The following is a 15,016-nucleotide window of genomic DNA, read 5'->3' on the forward strand; positions in this document are numbered from 1 at the left end:
GGATATCCTCATTTTCCTTTAATATCGCCGAAATTTTCTTTGAAGTCGCCGAAAAAATTATGTCTTAAATGTTAAACTTTATGACGTTACGGCGCGACGTCAATAACACTAGTTTAACGTCAATATCCTATATTAAATTAATGAAGCCATTACATGGCCTTTAAAATTTGAGGCCAAATAACTTGGAAACAAGGTCGTGACGTCAATGATTTTTCACTGCGTGGGTAACTAGCGACCACCTAAGACCAATTTGGGTAATTTTCCCCAACATAGGTCCCCAAATCCGTTTCGGAATAGGCAGGTTGATGACGTCATCAAAAAACCCTAATATCCCTGCAACCATTTGTCAAAGACGCATGGTCCTATACATTTTCTTGATCAGCGTTTCAAGATCTATACGATGAAGGCAACAGGTATACAAATTCCTAAAAAAATTTTTAAGGTTTTGACGGGTTTTTGCTGACGTCAGCAAAATTTTTAATCCCTGATAACTCTCTTTTTATTGACCTTTTGCCTAAGTGGATTTCTCCACGGGCTTTTATAGACTAGTATCCTATATAAAATTAATGAAGCCATTACAGTGCACTTAAAACTTTAGTTGGCAGTAAAGCTTTTTTTTAAGTAGTTTCCATTTTCTGTTGGTAGTGAAGCTTTCAAACGTAAATATGTGGAAGAGAGAGTGAAAAACCGGATTTTAGAAGCGGAAACGTTGTCTAAAATTGGAGAAGCTTATCCGCATGCTGCTTACGCTGTCTTCGTACATGGATATTGAATGGATATGTTTGCAACGACTGGGAGAGATTATTACCCTCTCTTCCAGTTAAATATGGATGATTAGCAATATTTGATCCGTCCAAACGTTGCGTCACTGAGTACAGCAATTCTAGCCTCCTGACAAGTAAAATGGTTGAAAAAGTGAAATGTCAAGACGATATTAATGACGAATTAATAGAGGACGTATTGAAGAAGCGAAAAAATGAAATTAAAACATAAAGAGGAAGACTTGTGAAATGACGTTAACATCAATAAAAAAGTCGTTGACTAACTAAACTAAACTAAAAGTAAGAGCGCTCGAGGCTTCTTTGGGAACTGGTGCTTCGAGTTGGTTGAATACCTTGGCAATTAGAGAACATGGATTTGTTTTGGATAAACAATCATTTTGGGACAGTTTATTCATATGATACTGCATCCTGCTAAGGCGATTACCATCCAGATGTGTTTGTGGTGTTTCTTTTACAATTAAACACGCGCTATTCTGTCCAAAAGGTTGTCTCATAACATTACGACACAACAAAATCCGAGACTTCACTGCCGAACTACTTCAGGAATGTTTTAAGGACGTGAGAATAGAGCCCGTATTACAGGAAATCGCTGGTGAACAGTTTTCTTCATCAACCATAACTACTGACGAGACACGAGTAGACGTAGCTGCTAGAGGATTTTAGATCAGAGAGCAAATGGCTTTTTTTGATGTAAAAGTTTTTAACCCAACGGCTAAAATGCACCTGAACCGTGATCTGAAAGCATGCTACAAAACCAATGAGTCAACTAAAATAAGATCGTATAATGCAAGACTCAATACTGTTGATCAAGGATCATTCACTCCCCTAATCTTCACGTATTTTGGAAGGGTGTCTCGAGAATGTGCTACGTTTTACAGCAAACTGTCTTGTTCGATTGCTGAAAAGCGAAATGAATCAGTGAGTATCACGAAAAATTGGCTGAGAACTGGATAAAGTTTCAATGTGCTAAGATGAAAGCTACTTTGTATTCGTAGATCGAGAGGAGTAAAGTCTGAAGCATCGCTAGTTCGCGACACAGACGTAAACATTGTGCCGTTTGAAAGCAGATTGGTTTGTGAATAAGTTGAACTGTTAAATCATTACCAAGTTGCGTGCAATGTTTACTTTTATATGTTTCTTTGTTATCTTTCCACATATAACGTCTATGTACTTTTGTGTTTTTTGTTGTAGACAGGTTGATGAAAAAGAAAATTATACATGATTAAAACAAAAAAACAAAACAAAAAAAACTTAAAACTTTGAGCTCAAATAACTTGGAAACGAGGTGGTAACGTCAATGATTTTCATCGTTTGGGTAACTAGGGACCACTTAGGACCAATTTGGGTAAGTTTCCCAAACCTGGGTCCCCAAATCCGTTTTGGAATGAATGGGTTGATGACGTCATCAAAACCCTTTAAACCCTAATATCTCTGCAAGCGTTTGTCAAAAGTATATGATCCTATACATTTTCAGGATCAGCGTTTCAAGATCTATACGATGAAGGCAACAGGTATACATATTTCTAAAAAATATTTTTTTCGGTTTTGACGGCCCATTGCTGACTTCAGCAAAATATTTAAACCCCAAAATCTGATTAAGCGCTCACCAAAACCACATGATCATATACATATTTTTTGATCAGCAGTTTAAGCTCTACAAAATGGAGGCAACGTGAAACCAACTTTTTCTGTGTGTGTGGATGGGTTGCTAAGGTGATCAAAATTCAAACAACGCTTCGGCCTTCCGTTTTGCCAACATTCACTGTTAGTATTTGACTATTCTTTAGATAGCTAACTTTTAGTGCCGCACACATGTGGCCCAATAACTAGCCAGGAGGCTGAAGGGAAATGGTCTTTAGCTAGCAAACGTTACTTTTCTACTAGTGAGCTAGCTAAAAGTTACTGCATGCTATGCAAATATTTATTTATGCTGTAGGGAATTGTTTTTTAGTAAGCCAGGTGGAATTCACAGCTTCGTCTGGAAAGTATATATATAGCTATAGCTAACTAAATACTGTCACACTGCTAAACACTTATTTTCCCATAAAAATATAAATTGGTGTTTCCTACTAACGCTCAACGATAGGCTATTCTACTTTATATCTCGTGGAATAAGACGCGGTGAAAAAACGTGTATTTATAAATGTTGTTAATTAACTATATTTCATCCAACTTTAGGAGCATAAGCTTTTGCAAGTTTCAAGTACTTCGAGTCCTACTTATGTTGGAAATTGTGAAGCAATCTCGCAAAAGTTTATTCCTGAGAATAAATTTATAATCATTTCATTTGCATTAAAAGTTCTTTATGTAAGAACTAAAAATTGCGGCAGCAAAAAATTTGTTTGAAAATAAAAGTAGTAGAAAATGTTAAAATTTTCATCGAGGTAATCCAATCAAGGAAAACACCCCACATATGGTGGGGTATTTGTTACCACGTGCCAAGACAGGTTCAGAGCTAGCTTCGAGAGCTCTGGGGACAAGAATGGTGAAAAAGGTGATCCGATTAATCTTTAAATATTTATCAGAATCTTTTCAAAAGGACAGGTTAATACTGTGACTAACTTAGTATTACAGTATATTACTGAATACTACAAAGTATTAAAGTGTATTACCGAATACTACAAAGTATTACAGTGTATTACCGAATAATACAAGGTATTACAGTGTATTACTGAATACTACAAGGTATTACAGTATAATACTGAATACTACAAAGTATTATCGTGTATTAATGAATACTACAAGGTGTTACAGTGTATTACTGAATACTACAACGTATTACAGCATATTGCCGAATACTACAAGGTATTACAGTGAACTACAAGGTATTAACAGTGTATTCCCGAATACTATAAAGCATTACAGTGTCTTACTGAATACTACATAGTATTACAGTGTATTACTGAATACTACAACATATTACAGTGTATTACTGAATACTACAAAGTATTACAGCATATTACCGAATACTACAAGGTATTACAGTGTATTACTGAATACTACAAGGTACTACAGTGTATTACCAAATACCACAAGGTATTACAGTGTACTACAAAGTAATACAGTGTATTACAGTGTACTACAAAGTATTACAGTGTATTACTGAACACTACATAGTATTACAGTGTATTACTTAATACTACAAGGTATTACAGTGTATTACTGAAAGCTACAAAGTATTACAGTATAATACTGAATACTACAAAGTATTACAGTGTATTACTGAATACTACAAGGTATTACAGTGTATTACCGAATACTACAAGGTATTACAGTGTATTACTGAATACTACAACATATTACAGTGTATTAATGAATACTACAAGGTATTACAGTGTATTACTGAATACTACAACGTATTACAGCATATTACCGAATACTACAAGGTATTACAGTGAACTACAAGGTATTACAGTGTATTCCCGAATACTATAAAGCATTACAGTGTCTTACTAAATACTACATAGTATTACAGTGTATTACTGAATACTACAACATATTACAGTGTATTACTGAATACTACAAAGTATTACAGCATATTACCGAATACTACAAGGTATTACAGTGTATTACTGAATACTACAAGGTACTACAGTGTATTACCAAATACCACAAGGTATTACAGTGTACTACAAAGTAATACAGTGTATTACAGTGTACTACAAAGTATTACAGTGTATTACTGAACACTACATAGTATTACAGTGTATTACTTAAAACTACAAGGTATTACAGTGTATTACTGAAAGCTACAAAGTATTACAGTATAATACTGAATACTACAAAGTATTACAGTGTATTACTGAATACTACAAGGTATTACAGTGTATTACCGAATACTACAAGGTATTACAGTGTATTACTGAATACTACAAGGTATTACAGTGTATTACTAAATGCTACAAGGTATTGCAGTATAGTACTAAATACTACAAGGTATTACAGTGTATTACTGAATACTACAAGATATTACAGTGTATTACTGAATACTACAAGGTATTACAGTGTATTACTGAATACTACAAAGTATTACAGCATATTACCGATTACTACAAGGTATTACAGTGTACTACAAGGTATTACAGTGTATTACCGAATACTGCAAGTTATTACAGTGTATTACTGAATACTACAAGGTATTACAGTGTATTACTGAATACTACAAAGTATTACAGCATATTACCGAATACTACAAAGTATTACAGTGTACTACAAGGTATTACAGTGTAATACCGAATACTACAAAGTATTACAGTGTATTACCGAATACTTCAAGGTATTACAGTGTATTACAGTGTACTACAAGGTATTACAGTGTTTTACTAAATATTACAAGGTACTACAGTGTATTACGGAATACTAAAAGGTATTACAGTGTATTACAGTGTACTACCAGGTATTACAGTGTATTACTGAATACTACAAGGTATTATAGTGTATTTCTGAATATACTACAAAGTAATACAGTGTAAAATACGGGATATTATTACGTACTACACCGTATTACTGTATATTGCAAAGATATTATGCTAGACAGTAGTATGTATACCAGGCAGTATTATGTATTAACAACATTACGATGTTGATAAATTGCTTAACGTCGTGTGTCGGATGCCGTTGTCGTCTTGGGAAGAATGCGACAATGTCGGATAGGACATATTCACAGACTAAATTGATCCTTTCATGAAGTGCTTCCCGGGGTAGCAAACGTGCTCCACAATTTCGCTTTGCTCTCAAAGCTCAATTGCTTCGCAAAAACACGCCGGAAAAAAACGTTGTGCGCATCGGGATAAACTAAAAGCACTATCTTCAATACGCACCATAACATTTACGAAAATAATACTTCTACATCCTAGGAGGTTTGTTAGATCATTATTAACCTTAGAAATCGGTGCGACCACTAACCAAAAGGCTGTAATAAGAAAAGTTACTGCCGATAGCCTAGTTATACGATGGCCCCTATGGCTCACTTCTCTTCTCAATAAAAACACTTCTTTTCTTAGTCAAAACACTTCTCTTCTGTATAACAACACTTCTCTTCTGTACAAGAACACTTCTCTTCTGTATAAAAAACTTCTCTACTTTGATACCCAAAGTTCACTTCCGTTCGAAACACTTCTCTTCCAAGTGCGAAAAAATTCTCTTCCATAAGCTTGAAAATTTCCCAGACTGAATCTGGTCCCTAATATATGAATTTATCCAGATCTTGTTTATGAATAAATGGCACACCCCGGGCCCTGCGCGTTTAAAATAAGATTTTTCGCAGGAAAAACTTTGCGAAATTTCAAGCTATATTCTTATACGGTCCCAGAAGCCTAATACGAGATTGTTTTTTTTTATCTACTTTCCACTAACTTTGAACTTTTATAATTGCGATTCGGCGAAACTAGAACGTTTTGCGGCTTATGTCCGGGAATAAATATTGATTGTGATTTACAAAAACCAAGATATTTTTTTTGTAGCAATAAACATTGTGATGTTTGCTGGGAAAAGAACTCGTGGTTTTCAAAAAACAAGATATATATATTTCTAAAATCCAAGCATTTTACATTGTTACAGGTGTTGTATTACATATATCTTTCTACTGCACAAATCAAGGCGATATAATAATCAACAACTTCATGAGCTAAACTCTTCTAGCTCATTAAGATCTAAAGTTTTTTTAAAAAACTCTCAACCGTATATTTCTGGAACAAAGTACAATGAATCAGTCCTTCCGCGGGGAGCAGTAGCACCTTTGCTTGGTGCTAACAGATGTTGATGTTCTATCACTACTGCTAGCATGACTTGTGTTAGTTACACAAGACAACGAAGACCTTGTGGCTGATGGTTTTATCGTAGTTGCTGTCAGGGACGAGCAGGACATTAGATTTTCAAGCTCCTCTTTAACAATTTCACGTACTACAGACTTCATGTTCATGCTTGCTTGACGACGGTTGAAAAAAATATGTCACATGGCGAGGGGACTGGTCCCATGTAATAAACCTCACAAAAGGTTAAAACTACGGACCAATGATGTAAAATTGCGGACCAGATTTTAGAATTCAAGTTGTAAAGAGCCACATGCAGAGAAGTGTAAGTGCAGAAGGGAAGTGTCAAAGTACCGAAGAGAAGTGTCAAAATACAGAAGAGAAATGTTTCGTTATATAGAAGAGAAGTGTTTTTGATTTGGAAGAGAAGTGAGCCATAGGAACCATCGTATAGTTAGGAGATAAATTTTGCCTAATTTGGCTTTCATAGCCTATTTAGGCTATTCAGTTGTCACGTGACGTACATATAAACATCGTTTAAAAATTCTGTGAAGTTTGCCGGTCTTCCGAACCAGTGTTGTTTCTATTAACTATGGTGTAATCAATAATATATACAGCGAGACTTATTATAGTTTATTTTTTTGTTTTATTTTTTCATTTTAACATTATGTTTTTGCAGAAAACTTTGTAGCTAAGTATCGCCTATAGATAATAAAAACAACATTATTATTTAGATCTACTGGAAACGGCAATTGTTTATATAATTCTAGAGCCTTTGCTATCTACTTCGAGCTGTCGATTCGATTGAGCTGCGTTTACATTCAAACTTTTATGCTTCACATAATGTTGATAAAAAAATTATGGAGAACTTTCCTTGTATTGAAAGAGGACTTTTTGAATCAATATTTCCTCATGATGTTGCTGATGAATTTACAGGAAATAAAAACTTAGATAGAATATCATGTGTTATCAAGGAAGCCATTTTTAATCCTAAGAATACAAGATTTGCATTTCATGACTTCTTTGCTTTTTTGACGATGGATCATCTGATTGATATCAGAATTAGCAGTTGATGACGATTGAGTTGAGTCAGGCTTGTTGTGAGAATAGACTTAGTTTGCAACTTTGATACCGCACTAGCTCTGCAGTTGGATAGTACTTTTTCAAATGTGATGTCGTTTTCGCAGAGTAGGCGTTCTTTAAATTTTTTGTCTCTTAAACCGATATCGAACGTGTATTCCATAGACTTTAAAGGGAAAGACTCCTGTTAGGTAGAAGACCTTATATTTAGTAAGAAGTTGGGAATTATGAAACTTTTTCGTACAAAAAATTACATTTTATAATTGAGACTTGAAAAAGAAACTTTTCGTTTTTCGGAAAGTCGGCTGTACGAGGTTTGTACCCTGGGTCCTTTGAACGTTGATGGCTGGTCCGTTAAATTTTTGAATTATAAAAGATTGAAATCGATTGCCACACATTGGACACGCATGCGTCTTTGTGGTTTTGGGTGGTTCTGGGTGATTCTGGTAGCTTTTATTGTACTTTCTGTTTTTTCACATTTTAGGGAACCAGCCCCAAATTGTTCTATGATACAAAACATGTTGGCACGATTTCATTAAACTAATTTTGACCCAACAATTCACAATTTCAAGCGTCATTCAAACGTGATTTGCATGTGAAGATTTGTTGACAAAAGCGGTCAAAAAAAAGATGGAACAATGATGAAACTGAAGAGCTTGCTGATTTGCTTGATTACCACTTTTTGTTGGATGTGTTTGAAATAAGAATATATTCGTTAAATACAGATTATAAATTGAAATAAAAAATACTTGTAATAGCCTAATTTGTAAAGTATTTTTATATAATTCAAATTGACTTTCGTGGTAAAAAATCTCACGATTAGGAATTGGTCTAGGCTGAAATGTCTAAAAATGTGTAAATTGTTATCTTTTTCGTTTAACCCTATTCGGTCCGGGGTTTTTCGAACATACTATGACCGGGGGAGGCGGATTCCGCCCCCCCCCCCAATAACTTTTCATAGGATTGTTCAAATTGAATCAAACTTGGCACACTTATAGTACGTCATAAAAGGAACAAAATGGCGGCAATAAATTTTTGCTTGCGTCAGCACATTTTCTGTGACGTCATCAGAACCTTGAAAATTGTTAAAAATGCCACTATCTGCTTAAAATATAATTACTTTTGTTCTAGAGCGAATTTTTACATTCTGTTTGAAGTTTCTAAAAGCTAAATAAAATGTTTTTAACATATCTTCCGGTTTTTACATGGATCAAATAAAAAATTGCCAAAAATTGACCGAAAATCCGTTTTTTCCCGATTTTCGGGTAAAATCCGACAAAATCGGGAAATCGGATTAGTCACGTGTCAAAATTATTCAAAATGATTCTTCTTGACGAAACAAAGTTGTGTTGCAAGTTTCAAGTTCTAAGGATAATCCTAACAGGAGTTATTATATTTTCCCCATTATAAGGATTTCATAGAGATTTTTGGGGGTAGTTTCGAGTAATGGCCAATATCAAAGCCTCTATATGGTATGGGACCTAAAAATTTAGCATGCAGGTGTCTAATAGATAAATGTTGAAACTCAGTAAGTATCATAGCCATATAAGAAAGCAATCAGGAGTTATTAAAAAAAAAGCGTCAGGGGGGGCGGAATCCGCCCCCCCCCCCCCCCCCGGACCGGATAGGGTTAACATATATATAACTGTACAATTTTTTTTCATTTGCAATCAGTTGCTAGTCTAACAACAACAACAACAATAATGATAAATATTTAAAGTGTTTCTAGCCCAGAAAATAACAAAAACCTATTGTTAGTGGATTATTTCCATTGGGGTCCACTGAGTCTGAGTGAAGCTAGCTTTCTCACATTTACGTTTAGTTTTAGCAGGCTTCTAAAAACTAATCAAGACCAACGTTAGAGGTAGCTAAGGTTACAGATCAGATGAATTATTATTTTCCTTTTAAAATTTAATTTTGAAGTATAATATCGTTGTTCTTTGTTTATTTGCGTCTATTTTACATTTCTAATAGTTGTCGACCATTTTTTTTGTGAAAACGAAAGTGAAATGTATGGTGTAGAAAAGCTCAAAATTTTAGTAGTAAAAAAAAGTGGCAGCTACTAACTTATACGATAGAACGCTTTAGGCAAAACTTTGCGTCAGAATGTTCCTGTACTGGTAAATTGTGAGGTAGCCATCCGGGGTTTTGTGCACCTTGCCGTCTGTTTAGGCTGCCCGGGTAGAAACCAAAGGCGAAATAGTAGTCTATGGTCATCCTTCTTTAGGAAGTGAGGTCAATATCGATGACGTCATAATGTTATGCCGCAGGCGCTTTTTTTAAAAAAAAATTTTGGCACATGCTCACACTTTTTTTCCTTAAAATCGCGGTTTGAATGACCGTATTAGGAGCAACAAAAGCAAGCACGAGGAACCTGCGTACCCACTTCTGTATCTCCAACAGACGGACCTAGGAAAAACGGAAACCTCACAAGAGCTTATGAGTGTGGCGGAAATTGATAAAGCGGGTCGACTTCCTATATCTTTTGATATCCGCCAGCGAAGGCGGAATCTTTAAAATCGGCTGAGGAGATAGAGAGATAGATAGAGACAGCGCGGCTAGGCTGGACGTTTAGCGAGGCTAAAATGACTTTTAAGCCAATAAGAATCCTAACAGTGCAACAACTTGTTTTATTATCCAATGAACAATACTTTATTTTAAATTTTATATGCTATCGAAAGATAACGCTTGTGCAGTGCAGCATAATGAAGTTCGTCTTATAATGCGCCATCTTGGATGTCATTAACGTTTCCCTTTATAATTACGTCATTTCCTTCTGTACAATTTTGCAAGCACGTGGACTAAAGCTATATTCAGCAGAACTGATTAATTATTCACGATTTTTAATTTAAAGAGGAATTGTTGAGACTGAATATTTTTGGTGAAAAATAATGTATTATAGCTATAAAATCGTGACAAGTGTGTTGCAAAAGAAAAAAGAATATGTAGTCTGATGAAAATAGCCTTTCGTAACTGATTATGTAAAAAAAAAATTCCTGCCACCTTTAAAGATATTTTCCAAGTTGTTTTTCAGAGAAAAAGAGAAAATACATAAATTATCAGCCTTGCCGTTGTTCTTATTTTGTTTTTATTGTTCATCAATTTTCAGGTTTATTATTTTTTTTTAAATTGTTTTTATAAAGAAATGAAGTTTATGTAAGTTAAGTTAGCCATGATTTACAGTTACAATAATAATCAAAAATTTAAATTTAAAATTTTAGAATATTCAATGATTTTGTTTCCCTATTCTTCTCAGTCCTCTTTAAAGTTCCGTACTTTTTCAGATTATTGCTAATGGCGGAAATCTTTACGCCGTAGGGCTTCTTGTTGTAAACTTTATTCGCGAGGTTGTTTGCATATATCATACGTCTTGTTACAAGCTCGTGAGCTTGTATTAAAACGCAAATGTGTCCTGCAAGAATAGAAATTTTTGCCTCTCTGAGCACCGACACGGGAGTAGTCGTGTGTTCGAATCTCATCTTGGTAACTATTTTTACTTTTTTTTCTTTTTACTATCTCGCCTGCGAGGATGTGTTTCCAACTCGTAACTAACTAACCAAATGGTCAATTGCAACGTCACAAATTTAAACTTCATACCTAAACTCTCTAAGTACTTAAAAGTCATCGGCCAAATTTGGTATTTGTTTTCGACAAAATTTGGCACAGTTAACAAAAAAATTATGCTGAACATAATAGTGACATCATAATTTTGATTTTTGTCACCTAATTGTTATTTTAGGCCAAAATTGGACCAAAAATTAAAATTACTTTATTTTCGACAAAATTTGGCAAAGTTAACAAAAAAGTATGCTGAACATGATAGTGACATCAAAATGTTAATTTTTTGTTAACTAAATGCCGTTTAAGACCATAAACGTTCCATCGCGCGACTTTCAACCATGAATGATAGGCTGCATTTTTTCTTTTTTCTAGTAATATGGTTTTTTAACTAAAGCTATTTCCTTTTTCGAACAATTAAGATCGTATATTATTTTTCTTTATTTTGCTTTTTCTCACTAAGTGACTTTCTTATACCCCGTTGTTTTTTTGTTGTTGTTGTTGTTGTTTTGTTTTTGTTTTTGTTTTTTTTGGGGGGTTACTGAATTTCAAAAATTTTAGGTGGAGCTTGTGGTCTTTCTTCTTCTTGTTTTGTCTGGTCTCCAAAAACAATGACGAATAGAATAGAAGAAAATTAAATCTGAGTGGAGAAAGTGATACTTATGTTTTTACGCGCGGCCACTTTTTTAAACAGAATTAAAATTTCTTTCTACTTTTTGCAAAGACAAAACAAGCCAAAAAGAACAGCATGGTGACTCGGAGCCTACCATATTGTGATTTTATCGAACTCCATCTCAGAGCTCATTTAAAGTTAAGGCCGTTTGGTTACCTACGGTTTCACACGAATATTTTGTGACGGCCCGCTTATTAGACAAGAATAAGAGATCAACAAGATCGTTAAATATGGCGGCTGGAAAAAACAACAATAAAACTAAGATATTGAAGTACCATTATTTCGATTTCTAATACCTTTTACATCCTCAAATTTTCAGGAAAGCCATAACTCCGTCTGAACTTTGAAATAAATAAATAAAATGTATATGTTAATTTTTTTTCGATAAGGGTGATTACGCGCCTTTAAGAGGTAGCTAAGAAGTAATTTATTGCTTGTGTTTTTAAAAGAGAAAGTTCTAAACATTGGAAGTAAACATTCAGCTTTATTTCTTAGAAATAATTAATAATGCATTAGCTGCACATATTTTTATGTTTTACCCAAATATCTTCAAGATTTTACATATTCTTGCTGAAGTGCCAGTAATGACATGTTCTTGTGAAAGATCTATATCAACGCTACGACGAGTAAAGACATATTTAAGAAGCTCGATGACCCAGGTATGTTTCTACAATATAACATTGCGTAGTAAGGAGAATGCGACATTTTTAATCTTGTCGCGTATCTTAATTTATTGAGTTATCTGTTTTAATTGTGAAACACCACATTAAGTACATTTAATTATAATTTAAAAACTTTTGTTCAGAATCGATTTAATGGCTATGTGTTGCTAAATATCCAAAACGGGATGAAAATAAATTTAAATGACGTAATCGATATGCTGGCAATAAAATATCCAAAAAGACTTAAAATGTTAGATATCATGAACAACGATTAAAAGTGTAGCAGTCTTGATAAAAATATAAATCTTGTATATTATTATCTGTTGTTTAAATGTCGCCGTATATAAATTCCCTAAAAGTAATAACGTATGACATCACATTTTTAAAAAAAAAAGAATTAAATTACTCAAGTTGTACAAAAAACATTCCAAAATATAATCCTTGTCAGCTAAAAAACCCACCTTACACCTACTTAGCAAAGATGAGTCTGAGAGATGATTTTAAGCTATTTCAGCCGTTTAAGGGCGTTAAAGGCCGTTGGCTTCCAGGGCGCCGCACTGAATTCGTTTGGGGCTCACAACGCCCCCAAACCCCCAGTTGTCAGGCAGTGAAGCCTATTCGAAGTTTTTTTTACAACAGTCAAAAAAAGCCCTGCACGCTAGTCATGTCGCAAATAATGCACTAAGAATTTTCTAGTCAACGGCAGTCTACTATCACCCCACCAGGGGACATATTATGAAAAAAGAAGTCCATATTCGACGGCACTACCAGCGTTCAACAAAACTTATTGTGCCATGTTGATACTGCATTTCTAAATGATGTCATTAAAATTTAACATTATTGTTATACATTGGAAGGTATTGTGAATTTGATTCTTTTGAGGTTGAGATTGTGATTTTTGTTTGACCCTTTATATTTTCAAAATGCAGACCTTTGTTTGTTATGAACTTATTATAGACAATTTAATTTGCTTTTATATCTTATATTTTAGTAATTAAATAGTTTTGTAAAAAAAGAACTTATGAAATAATACTATCCGAATATGTTTTTGAACCATTACGGTGTCTTTAAGTCAATTTTCCTATTAAAACTCTAAAGTTCTTCGACCTAAGCTAGATTGCTTTTTTCTTAAAAAATAATTTCTTGTAGCTCAACCTTGGCCTGGTGATTATACAATTATATTAAGTATGTGAAAGGATGGAGAGTGACATTAATGACGGAGATCTTACTTGAGCTGTTTCGTACCCTTTTAATCGGTCCCTATTTTTGGCAAGATTTAAAACCTAATGTTCCTACATAATTGGTTCTCACATATAAGATAATGTGTCTTGTACAACTACTGTTTTTTTGTGACAACCCGAAAATTATAGCTAAACAGCTTTGCCTTGATTAACACACCGTTATGTTTTGCATCCCAATGAAAAAAAATATAGTTGCTATCAGTTGTTGGATTTTTCGCAAATCTTATTAACAGTTTGTAGAAAAGAGGAAATGCAGTTAAAGTTAAGGTTACGTCGGCACTTTTGCAATGACGTCATTAGAAAATTATTAATCGACCAGAATAATCATGTCTACATTTTAGGTATCGCTTTTTTTCTTAAATTAATTTCGGGTCTGGTTAGTTCATTTATATTTGGTTCTAAGACAAGTTCTTAAGATTTTGTTCACGCAAAAAGGTATTTAAAGTTTATATCTTCGAAATTTTTGAATAAAGTAACTGGAAAGAAGTTTACTCAAGTTTTGAAAGTAAATCGAAACACCGAAATCATAACATTTGCAAAACATATATTATTAAGAGACAAACAAAAAGATCTCTGTCTCTCCTATATATCTTAATGCACCAGTCAGGGTTAAACAAGACAAAAAAGTGTTACACAAGACAAAACAGGATTAAACAAGAGAGAACAGGATTAAACAAGACAAAAGTTGAAGAGGCTTTTGAAACTTTTACTTTCAGATTCTTAGGTTATTATTGCAGGGAATTTTACAAAATAAACACCCTATCATGTATTTTTAAACAATCCGACAGATGTATTTAGAAGTTTAAGTGTTCATATTGAATGACAACTAAATGCGTCACTGTTTCTAATAACAACTTGATTTTAATGAGACTTCCAATTAAAGCTAAGGGACGGTGACTTGAAGGCAGCATATTTTTCCATACTAATTTCAGTGTGATTCTGGCTAATAAAGCTTTTCAAAGTGTTTAACTTTGTACAACTTAAAAAACGGATCTTTTATGCGCTGGTTTCCTAGATTTATTGAGATTAGACACATTTTAAATGTTTGTCTAAATTTGACAGCTAAGACCATTTCAAAATACATGGAATGTAAACATATATGTTGTGTTTACAATTGTGACGTTTGTTTCGGTCTTGTTGCGTTAAATTATATGAATACAAATATGAATGACGATTCAGGTTTTTAAAAACAGAACTGAATTTTGAAAATGAATTTCCAATGATTTAAAAAGTCTTTTTCCTCTATAAGAAGTTGAAAGAAGAGGACAAT

At 33.8% G+C, this 15,016-nt stretch overlaps 2 long non-coding RNA genes across 2 annotated transcripts; both read left to right on the forward strand.

Annotated features, from left to right (window-relative positions):
• The first annotated feature begins 7,541 nt into the window (after positions 1-7,541).
• On the forward strand, positions 7,542-9,531 carry LOC130629116 (uncharacterized). The gene is made up of 2 exons (XR_008981911.1): positions 7,542-8,486; positions 9,241-9,531. It is a non-coding gene; the product is annotated as an uncharacterized LOC130629116 (long non-coding RNA).
• A 1,144-nt stretch (positions 9,532-10,675) lies between these two features.
• LOC130629109 (uncharacterized) lies at positions 10,676-12,863 on the forward strand. Its single transcript, XR_008981909.1, has 2 exons — positions 10,676-12,502; positions 12,649-12,863. It is a non-coding gene; the product is annotated as an uncharacterized LOC130629109 (long non-coding RNA).
• The last annotated feature ends 2,153 nt before the right edge of the window (positions 12,864-15,016 follow it).

This window comes from Hydractinia symbiolongicarpus, chromosome 2 (assembly GCF_029227915.1).
Source record: "Hydractinia symbiolongicarpus strain clone_291-10 chromosome 2, HSymV2.1, whole genome shotgun sequence".
Lineage (NCBI taxonomy): Eukaryota > Metazoa > Cnidaria > Hydrozoa > Anthoathecata > Hydractiniidae > Hydractinia > Hydractinia symbiolongicarpus.